General features: G+C 37.0%; 1 protein-coding gene and 1 non-coding gene across 2 annotated transcripts in view; one reads left to right on the top strand and one right to left on the bottom strand.

The window, feature by feature from the left end:
* LOC138707607 (uncharacterized) overlaps positions 1 to 12,236 on the bottom strand; it is a 785,510-nt gene that overhangs the window by 336,211 nt on the left and 437,063 nt on the right. The window lies entirely within an intron of this gene.
* Positions 2,955 to 3,028, top strand: TRNAS-GCU (transfer RNA serine (anticodon GCU)). Its single transcript has one exon. It is a non-coding gene; the product is annotated as a tRNA-Ser (tRNA).

Here is a 12,236-nt window from a genome sequence, read left to right as displayed (position 1 = left end):
ATCATTAGCACGCATTTGTCATAAAATAAAAAATACTGTCTTTATAGTACCAATATATACAGTGAAACACATTACGATTTAGACACATTTAGTTTGATATATTCAGGTGCAGCCAACAGTTTTATGCAATTATTCAACATAAGTTAATCAACATACTTGTAGTTGTATGATTGCTTGTTTATGAGAATAACGTGAATATGTAAAGAGAAAATACAGACTATTAGGGAAAACACGGGAATTTTACTTATAGGAAGTAAAGCGATACGTTTGGAAGTAAATCCCGAAAAGACAAAGTGTATGATTATATCTCGTAACCAGAACATAGTACGAAATGGAACTGTAACAACTGGAAAATTATTCTTTGAAGACGTGGAAAAATTGAAATATCTTGGAGCAACAGTAACAAATATAAATGACACTCAGGAGGAAATTAAACTCAGAATAAATATTGGAAATGCCTGCTATAAATGGACTGAGCGAGTCTTGGGATCACATTTTTCAATTGTTCTGTTTATGAAAACAGGCACTTAAATATTTACGGTCTTACTAATAAACCGTGTATAGTTTTATAGGAGATTTATGCAGAGTTGAGACAGAAAACGTTACTAATAAACCATGCATAAGAGATGGATGTATAAACAGTCTGTAACTATACAATGGGAATTGCTTTGCAGTAATTATATACACGAAACCCCTTGTTTAAGCGTTGTATATAAAGAAAAAATGGCCGCCCCTCTAACAGCTGTTCGTATCGACTGTCATTTTATGATGATGGTTGCCTTGTAACCACAGAAGAACAAACCAAAGAGTACAGAAAAATAAGAATAATATTGCTGTAACTTGTAATCTTTGACCAAAATATAGTGTGGTAATCGATTAGAGCCAGTTGTACTATCGATACTTAACACGGCACACTAGAGCACTCTACCGGATGCAATAGGGAACCTCAGATATTCTATTACCTTTCGTAATGAAATAATGACGAAACTATGACGTAGCTGTGTAACAGTAATACTGTTATACACGACATTTGTAGCGATTATTGGTAAGGAATTTACACACCACTTATAAATGAGCTACTCATTGTATGAGTAGAAGACAGTTAAACGTCTGTATGTAGAGATTTTATTAGTAAGATCGTTACTGTATATGAATGTCATTTTGTCGGAGATATATTGAGAATATATCCTTTCTGTTGTAAATCTTTAAAACTTTCACCCACGCGTAAGAAATACTTACTTATTTACTTACTTACTACTTACTGGCTTTTAAGGAACCAGGAGGTTCATTGCCGCCCTCACATAAGCCCGCCATTAGTCCCTATCCTGAGCAAGATTAATCCAGTCTCTATCATCATATCCCACCCCCCTCAAATCCATTTTAACATTATACTATCATCTACGTCTCTGTCTCCCCAAAGGTCTTTTACCCTCCGGCCTCCCAACTAACACTCTATATGCATTTATGGGCTCGCCCATACGTGCTACATGCCCTGCCCATCTCAAACGTCTGGATTTAACGTTCCTAATTATGTCAGGTGAAGAATACAATGCGTGCAGTTCTGTGTTGTGTAACTTTCTCCATTCTCCTGTAACTTCATCCCTCTTAGCCCCAAATATTTTCCTAAGCACATTCCGAGGCTTATTTGAAGGTTTCATAACAAGCTGTTTTTTACGGTGAGGGGTTGTTAGCCCTTCGCCCAACCCCCAAGCTGGAGGACCACCCCTCATCGGCTGTCCGCGAATGCGTAAGAAATATTATGATAAATTCTTGACATTGGGTCAGTCCAAACCTGTTCTCCGCTATGGCTTTGCTCTGCGCTGCTGTATCTTTCGGCTCGAAGACTTACATTGAATTCGTAAATAAAAAAATTGTATTTAATAATTAATTTCTTTCAGTAAAAAAATTCTTAGATGTTACGTTACCTGTCCATTCCTCAGTTTATTCAGGGAAATACCAAAATTCGTTAATAAATGCATTAGTTTTGTCTTGGAGGAGAGTGTCTTTATGTGTTTTTATTTGAAATGAAGAGCTGTTTTTATATTGTAATTTCTGTATGAATGTGAACAAAATCCGATCAATCTAGGAGAAAACACTGAACAATACATGCTTTGTAACATTTTCCCTACCGAGAATTGAAAATGTGAATAAATAAATACATTTCTAAAGAAACTTATTAATCACATACCTGTATTATTGCCTTCACTCACTTGCCTAATTGCCTGTAGGCTTTTTAAGCCGAGGAATTTCAAGAATTTTGACTTGAGACACGTAGCAACAATAGCGAACAAGGGATACAGGACGGACAAAGGATGGCGTGGGTGGTCTAGTTCGCCTTCTGTCCGGGTTCACGTTTGGAGATATCGAATGGCATTCAATACGGACTACAGTACTTCAGTAAGTTACTGTAGTGATCTAAGTGTTCGTGATTCAAGATGAGTATGCCGTTCAGGTTCTGACGTGAAACAGGACCAGACAATAGTGATGGGAGTGACAGTGACAATGAAGGAGCACGTTGTTCCGACACAATAAGTCGATAGTGGCGGAAACAACGTGACACACAGACAGCTGCTAGTGGCACTGTAGAAAATTCTAGACGTTACACCTGTAATTTACAGGTACCGTACTCTGCTTATTTCTGATGACAATGATACAGGGACATCATTTTACTTTTACTAACATTTCTAATATTAACCTGGCTATACCTTTGAATTAGCGGTTGAGAACCGGAAACACCGTTTGCTACCCCATTCCATGACTGGAGTTCGATGATACTGGAGTAAAATACAAACAAACCACTTTACTAGGTATAGGAGGGAAGAAAAGTAGTTGATCCATTTACGTAAACTATGAAATATCGTAATTTTGAGTTTGATAATTTTCATTAGGTTTTTGTTTAATCAAAATACAGTACATTATTAACAATAAGTGTTTGTGACGGTGTCGTGTATAGTTCCTGGGGTAGCTCAGTCGGTAGAGCGTTCGCGCGCTAAGCGAAGGGTCCCGGGATCGATACCCGGCTCCGGAACAATTTTTCCTTGTAATTGTTCAATAAGTGTTTTTACTCACGAACTGAGTTATCCATTCGAACGTATTCATTATGCAGTGTATATTATACTGTCTACAGCACATTAGCGCACAATATAGAGAATGAAGTTAAATAGAAAATTGTGGCCGTTCATTTCGATACAGGCTTCAGTTCTTTTGTGCATATTATCGCACTATAGGCTATTGCATCTAATTCCAATTACCAGTTTCGTCCTTCGTACTAGTAACTCATGTTGAAATAATTCTGTAACTACTCTATAAAAGAGTACCTTACGTACGTAAAATCAATCTTCACTTCTGCCCGACCCGCACAGATAAAATTACTCAGACATGCTATAAACTGTCCGTCCAGGTGGTTATGTCGCAGGATCGTAGAAAGGGGGGAAATCACGTGGCAGTTAATTACTTAACGAGGCTCTTTTATTTAAATTATTTTAAACAGTTGTATAATATTACGTAGGCGTCCAATTCCTAACAGAAATTAATGTTTTCAGAAAAGGCCTAAGACAACCCAAGCCACTAACCTTTACAGAGGGGCGAGCAGAAGCAGGTGGGGGAAATCAGGATCCAAACGGACAGTACCTGTACGAAAATATGATTCAATATTGGAAGTTCTTGCGTCACTGGAAAAGGCGAACATATTTCTGAAACGTACTATACTCACTAACTCAGTACTGCTTACTATATGCGGCCTTGGTTCTGTGTGGAGGACAGTTGGAACTTCATCAGTAGAAGGGGTGGGAGTGAAGTACACTCAAAAACTCGGGTACAATAAAAATTGAATTAAAATAAAATGATGTCCCTATATTTACTTGTATTAGTTACATAATATTATTTTCCTGGGTAAGTGTGTCGACGTTTGTAGTATTGTGAGGCAATAAGAGGTGAATAACGCCATAAATATAAGTGCATTCTGTAACTCGACACTTATTGTACTCAGCAATATTCCGTATTATCACTTCGCTCGCATGACTACTGTGAGATTTAAAATTCCTCCGTCATTGAATTGTCTCTCAATTCAGTGGTCTTTCAGGGGAGGGGCAGGGTAGGTCAGTTGCTCTTCCCTCAATATATATCATAACCAGGCAGCGCATTTTCGTTCCCAAACTTAGAGCAGATTGAGTACCTTCTTCTGGTAGCTACATTTATTACGTCACAAGGATTCATAAGCAAGGTAGAATTGCAAGGAGGTACGTATGGGGTCATTAAATAATAATGATGTACAGTAATGTATTATAAATATGCCCCTGTAACGTCGTATGACGTAGAAAGAACATTATCTTAATTTAAACAAATCATGTGTGGTGTTCGTAAAAGATTTGCATTTCATAACCTCAGAATATATGTTTTCTTTCACTGCAACGGGATAGGTTTTGATAAACAAATTATTCATATATACTGTGTAAAATGTAAAAATTAATAATTTGAATATTGATTTTTGATATTATTGTTTTGTCCCTAAAACTTCATGTGACGTAGGAAGAACATTATCTTAGTTTGAACAAATTTTTACTGGCAGTAATATTAAAAGATATGAATTTCATAATCTCAGAATACCGGTATAGCCTATATTTTTGTTCACCGTAACGTTGTTGATTTCGTTAAATGAATTAATTGTATATATTATATATAGAGTACTTACAGTTAAAGTATATTATGTTTACTATTATGTTCTATAATATATATTGTATATACTAGTTCAGTACTGTATTATCGATCTAATTATATTTTCTGTTTTATGTAGCACTAATATTTTGTACGGAGCTAGTTTCGCATTGTTAGTGCGTTTATGTGGTCAAAAAATAGCTGGACAGACCATATCAATTTAGTAGCAATCCCACTCACAGTTGTCATGCTTCATTTACTTACTTATGGCTTTTAAGGAACCCGGAGGTTAATTGCCACCCTCACATAAGCCCGCCATCGGTCCCTATCCTGAGCAAGATTAATCCAGTCCCTACCATCGTATCTCACCTCCCTCAAATCTATTTTAATATTATCCTCCCATCTACGTCTCGGCCTCCCCAAAGGTCTTATTCCCTCCGGCCTCCAAACTAACACTCTATTTATTGTTTGGTTGCGGTGATGGGTTGTTAGCCCTTCGATCAACCCCCAATTTGGAGGACCACCCCTTATCGGCTGTCCACGACTGCTTATTCAATATATTCGCAGCTACCCTCCATATCTGGAGGCCGTCTCCTCTATGTCATGCTTCATCATTATTATTTATTATTATGTATTATTATGTATTATTATTATTATTATTATTATTATTATTATTATTATTACCAAATTCCGATTATATCTATGAGATTAATTGCAAATATTTCAATTGCGGTAGTTTGTTCACCAGACGTCAGGATCTTGATTATTTATTTTTTTGTAAAGTCATTAAGGGTGATATTGATTGTGAATCTTTCATAAGCAATATCAGTCTTCGTATTCCTGCTAAGGGTTTAATTTAAGATTTCATAAATTGTTTTATAATAGGAATCCTAAATCTCTCTCTCCGGTCAGCAGATGTATTAAATATGTTAATTTGCATGGATTCAACTTGGATCCATTTAATGTGTAGTATATCTTTGAGTTTTTATGTCAGTATTATTAATAATGCCATTTGTTAAGATATGTATCATACTATTCTTGTCAATTGCTTATCATTACAATACTCATATTATTCCAGGCTTCATTTTTTAATTAACTCACTGATCTAATTTTAATAATTATTTGTCCATTTATTTGTTGCATTTGGTCAATTGATTAATGTAGACTATTCCATTATTTCAATTATCTCATTGTACTAATTTTATAATTATTTATGCTATTCTACTCTGTTGCATTTGATCAATTATTGATGTAGACTATTATATTGTTTGTACTTCATCTCACTGCCATTTTCTGTCATTCATTCTCATCATCATTTGTTGTTTTGTTCTGTTTTGTATCGTGCTAAACTGTAATTGGCCTTGTGCTGTTGTTTTGCACGTTAATATTATAAATAAATAAATAAATACATAAATAAATAAATAAATAAAATAAAGAAATTATTATTATTATTATTATTATTATTATTATTATTATTATTTACCGAAACTAGGTTATATCTTTCCTAGCATCCTGACGTAAGCATTTAGGGTCAAAGATTGAACTCTAAAACTCCAAGATATACTAACTGATAACTTTGTTTGGGAACGAAAATGCGCCGTCTGATCATAAATAAAATAAATAATATAACTGACACCAAAAGTCAATATTTTACTTACAGGGAGCGGAAAAACTCTGTACAGAAAATTTAAAAGTGAAAAGTATATTCAATATGAAGTATTTTGAGGATAGGAACCGAGGGTCGCAGAAGCTTTGTTACTGCGTTACATGCGTCAAATTTGAATTTTTTTTTTCTGTAGGCAGTACAATTAGAAAGAAAACGGACTGTTCGCAGTTACTGGCACAAGACCTTGTTTTTATTATCATTAAAAGCTTGTATGGACTTCTTTACATTAATGTTTACAAACGAAACAGGAGTCAAAATACGGTACTGTACTGATGTTCAAACTTACTACTGGAAACGAAGTTGATCTAAGCACCTACGTACTACTGTACAGTCTTAGAAAAGAGTTTGTTGCACAGATACTTTGGAAGTCCCAGAAAGGAGGCAGTGCGCATGATCAGAGAACGAGAGACCTGGTTCACAAGAGGACTAGTTGAGGTAATAAAATTAGTTTTGTTTCGTTGTATGTCTGATCTCTCAGTTTTAAATTTAGTGAAATGGAGGAAAGCGTTGGTGAAATAAACAATGTTGCGCGAATAAAGTTACAGTATCGAAAATGAGAATTCCGAGAATAGCTGTTATACTCATATTTTTTAGGCAACAAGTATCGCTCTAGTCAACGCAAGAATCGAACCTGTGTTGTCGGATTAACCCCGTCATGTAGTACTGATGTAGCGGGACTTTGCAATAATCATCTTATTGGGAAGCCTCGCTTCGGATGTATTTACGGTTTCGATTTGCGTGTGCACATGGGAAAACCCTCTACACAGTTATTTGTCGTATGTTTCTACGGCACAAAACAATTATGAATGCCATATAACGAAATGTTTCAGTTGTCGAGCGACAGGGAATAAATTAATCCTCTTAGTATCTCGTAAAACAATTTAATCGCTCTGGGCATTACGTAAGAGTCACAAACAGAACAGCAGATGTATAATCAGTACTTAATACGGAATAAGTTTGATATTTCACAACGTTTTCATACCAACGTTTAAATTCATATTTTGTTATCTTTAAAGTGTTCGATATTATTAAATGACATACACAAAAGTTTTGCTCATAAAATTTGTGTGTTTCTTAGAATTTTTTGTGAATCTCGGTTGTAATGTAATATACAGAGTGGTCCTCTCGAAATTCCCTGATTTTGATTGTCTGTGAAAGGAAGACCAAAAGCGAAGGGAAATTTTATTGAGTTCAGCTCATATTTTCGTCACTGATGTGAATGACACTGGTGATTGTTGTCTATCGGTATATTGTTCAGGAACTCAATACAACCGACAAACCTAAGCGGCAAGGAATTGCAGTTGAGATCCAAGAGCGCATTAACGAAATCCAAAATTTTGTGTGTCATTCTATGTTTCCTGACGAGGCAACATTTCGTTTGTTTTGGAAAGTTAGCCGGCGCAGTGTTCCAATATGAGGCTCTCAAAATTCTTATGTAATCATGGAAAATATTCGAGACAGCCCTAAACTAAATGAATTGTGTTGTCTAATACAGGATGTGATAATTAGCCCTTTCCCTTTCATCCAGCCTACTGTCATACCTTCATACCTAGACATGCTATTTCCACAGATTTTGTACAAACACCTCAGCATAATCTTCCAATAAAATGGAATACCGCTTCATTGGAGCATCATTGTGCGTACATTGGGCAGCACTTTTCCGTACCATTGGATTAGACGCGGAAGTACTGTAAAATAGCATGGCCTCCTCGTTTTCCCGACAATATACCGTTAAATTTTTCTTTAAGTCTTTATGAAGGCCATTGTGTATTGCATCAAGTGACCGATCTCAACAACTTATGTAATTGTATTGTTGAACTACAGGGACATCATTTTATTTTTACTTCAATTTTTATTGTACCTGAGTTTTTGAATGTACTTCACTCCCACCCCTTCTACTAAGGAAGTTCCAACTCCACACAGAACCAAGACCGCAGATAGTAAGCAGTACTGAGTTACTGAGTATAGTACGTTCCAGAAATATGTTCGCGTTTTCCAGTGACGAAAGAGCTTTCAATATTGAATCATATTTTCGCACAGGTACTCTCCGTTTGCCTACGTCCCATCCCGATTTCCCCCACCTGCTTCTGCTCGCCCCTCTGTAATAGCTGGGCTGTCTTAGCTCTTTTCTGAAAGCATTAATTTCTCTTAGGAATTGGAAGTTTACGTAATATTATAAAGCTGTTTAATTTAACTTAAATAAAAGGGCCTCGTTAAGTAATTAACTGTCACGTGATTTCCTCCCTTTCTACAATCCTGCGGCATAACCACTTGGACGGACAGTAGATAGCATGTCTGAGTAATTTTATATTTTCGGGTCGGGCAGAAGTGAAGATTGAATTTACAGTACGTAGAGTAGGTACAGAATTCTTTCAACATGAGTTACTAGTACGAAGGACGAAACTGGCAATTGGAATTAGATGCAATAGTCTATAGTGCGATAATATGCACAAAAGAACTGAAGCCTGTATCGAAATGAAGGCCACCATTTTCAAAATTGTGTTTAAATATTCATATTATGATTATTTTTCAATTTAACTTCTTTCTCTATATTGTACGCTAATGTGCTGTAGACAGTATAAGATACACTGCATAATGAATACGTTCGCATGGATAACTCACTTCGTGAGTAAAAACACTTATTCTTAATATAGTACTGTACTTTGATTAAAGGAAAACCTAATGAAAATTATCAAACTCAAAATCGCGATATTTCCTAGTTTACGTAAATGGATGAACTACTTTTCTTCCTTCCTATACCTAGTAGAGTGATTTGTGTTTTACGCCAGTATCATCGAACTCCAGTCTTGGAGGGGGGGGCAAGCGGTGTTTCCGGTTCTCTAAAGGTATAGACAGGTTAATATTAAAAATGTTAGTAAAAATAAAATGATGTCCCTGTAGTACCACTTATATGAAAAGGAGAAGCAATTGAAAGTTTGAAATGCTTAGCGCTGAAAGCTTAACTGTGATTTTCCGATCATTACTGGACAATGACTATCAGTGTTAATGCCATATAACTCTCTATGTACATTCTATATGTCTTAAGCTATGCATTGACAGTCTTGGTTCATTTTCGACAAGAAAGTGACATCCATCATTCTTGCAGTGGACTCTTCATTTGGAATCAAGACCAATCAACATTGCAAGGTGAACACCGAACCAACAATGTAAGTAAAGCGTAACATAATAGATTTCAAATTCTGATCAGTAAGCATCATCCATCCCTTTATGCGGCCTTAGCTTAAATTAAAAAATAACAAGCCGACATTGAGGTCATGATACGAGAGTTGAGATTGGGAAGGAAGGTAAAAGCAAACCCAAAAAAGCGGTGGATAACACTGGAATACGAAACATACAAGGAAGAAAACCGCCGCATGCAGTACTTAAACAAGTATTGAGTACAATTTTAACTTCTGAAAAGGCACGAAATACAGACCGTGATCTGTAATACATTCGTTTTTAAGTCTAAAATCACTATAAATTTAATGGGTTCATAAATTTACTAATTATTTACTAGGCGCATCCAGAAAGTAAGTTTCCCTATTTAAAAAAAAAGTACACACACTTTCAGGAAAACTTTTATTGGCAACAGGTACAGCAAAGTTTCAGCTATTTTTCAACATAGCCACCATCAGAATTGAGACACTTGTCGTATCGTGGGATCAACTTTTGTATCCCTCTGTCGTAGAACTCTGCCGCCTGTGAATGGAACCAGCGTGTGACAGACGTCTTTAGCTCTTCGTCGTCGCCAAAACGCTCACCGGACAGGAATTTCTTGAGGTGCAAGAAAAGGTGAAAATCGCTGGGAGCAAGATCAGGACTGTAGGGTGAATAATCAAACAACTCCCAGCCAAATTCCGTCAAAACAGCTGCTGTGCGCCGAGCCGTATGTGGACGAGCATTATCATGGAGGAGCACAACACCTGCAGTAAGCATTCCACTCCTCTTGTTTTGAACGGCACGTCGCAATTTTCGCAGTGTTTCACAGTAACGGTCAGCGTTCACTGTTTCACCTCTTGGAAGGAAGTCAATGAGCAGAATGCCCTTCCTGTCCCAGAACAACGTGCACATCACTTTCCTTACCGACAGCGTCTGTTTGAATTTCGTCCTGACAGGAGATCCACTATGCCGCCAATGCATTGACTGCTGCTTGGTTTCCGGGGTGAAGTGCGAAATCCAAGTCTCATCGCCCGTGACGATCCTGTCGAGGAACTCGTCGCCGTCATCGTGATACCGTTGCAGAAATGTCAGTGCTGCTCCTAAACGTTGCATTTTGTGTTCGGGTGTCAGGTTTTTCGGCACCCACATGGCACACACTCTTTTGAACAGCAGGTGCTTAGTGACAATCTCATGCAACAAGGATCGCGATATCTGCGGAAAATGGCTGCTCAGCTCCGTAATCGTGAAGCGATGGTTCTCCATGATGCACTGCCGCACCACCTCAACACGATCATCATTGATGAGGGACGGTCGCCCACTGCGCTCTTCATCATGGACACTTTGACGACCTTCGGAAAACTGCCTACACCAGCGACGCACCATCTGCTTACTCATGATGTTCGGCCCATAGACCTGACAGAGCTGGCGATGAATTTTAATTGGCGCAATGCTTTGTGCATTAAAGAACTTTATCACTGACCGAACCTCGCAGGCGGCGGGAGAAGGAATAAGAGCTTCCATTTCGGACCACTGCTGCCACGCTACTGGCACCAGGCGGGTCCTGTCGGGTTGGCATATGATTGATACGTCATAGATCTGTTACGCATGCGCAATTGACACGGCTAATTACGTTTACTTTCAAGGGGAAAAAAATCGGGAAACTTACTTTCTGGATGCGCCTCGTAATTTAATATTCTTGATTTCGGAAAACAGGCCCTATGATAAATGCTCATTCGGAAAAATTGACATTCGCAAATTTGGTTTCGGAAAAATGATCTGAAACCTGAAAATGTATTTTCTTAAATATTTCGAAATTGATGTTTTGGACTACCACAACTCTTCTCCTTGTACTTAGTATAATGACCAATGGACAAACATTAGAACAGGCACATATGGCACTGTAACCATGTGAAGGGAATAGTTCATCTGTAAGCATCAATCTCCGATTAATAGCATGTCTGGTCACAAGGCTGGAACGCTCATCGTTTATATAATGGGAACATCACTCAAAGTCATCGGGATTGGAATTCTAAACTTAACCTTGTCCTCTTATACTCAAGTTTAATAAAGTGTTACGTACAGAAAGATGACACATTCTGAGCCCATCTCAGCTCATTTAGTATGTTAAAGTTGAAACTAAAGCCACTGAAAATCTATGCTTTAAATTTTTAATCAACCATAATGTATTTTTTTTAACATTTATTTTATAATAGTGAAGTATGGAATCTTTCTATTCAATTTGTCAAGCTTCCGGCTGACAGGAAGCAGGCTGAGGTTAGGGATAATCGACATTTCTGATAATCTTTCAGACAGAACTTAATGGTGTTGATCGATGTAGAGTAAAATCAAATTGTACAACATCGAAAAATTACAGATTTACAGCCTGTTTCACATTTCCTCCATAGTTTCAGTACCTCAGAACTTAAACCCGGGGTGGTAACATAGACGTCACGAGTTTGAAACGCGCTTAATTAGTAATTTCTTTCTCGTTTCAATTATGTCATGTTTTTAATTGGTTATTCTACGGCGCTTTATCAACCGCTGTGACGTAACGGTTAGAATGTCTGATGCAGAATTAGTACATTAATAAATAAACAAAATATAATTAATAATAGTACATTATGCAACGAGCCTATAATGGTAGTAATTAAGACGCGAGTATGTTTGTTTATGAAACGAGCGCAAGTTTCATACGACTTTTTATGCTCGACCATATTTCTAAATTGAAATTATTCATAAGTATTCATGTTATGATTAT

The sequence above is a fragment of the Periplaneta americana genome, chromosome 10 (genome assembly GCF_040183065.1).
Source record: "Periplaneta americana isolate PAMFEO1 chromosome 10, P.americana_PAMFEO1_priV1, whole genome shotgun sequence".
NCBI lineage: Eukaryota > Metazoa > Arthropoda > Insecta > Blattodea > Blattidae > Periplaneta > Periplaneta americana.
This window is presented reverse-complemented; position numbering and strand designations above follow the sequence as displayed.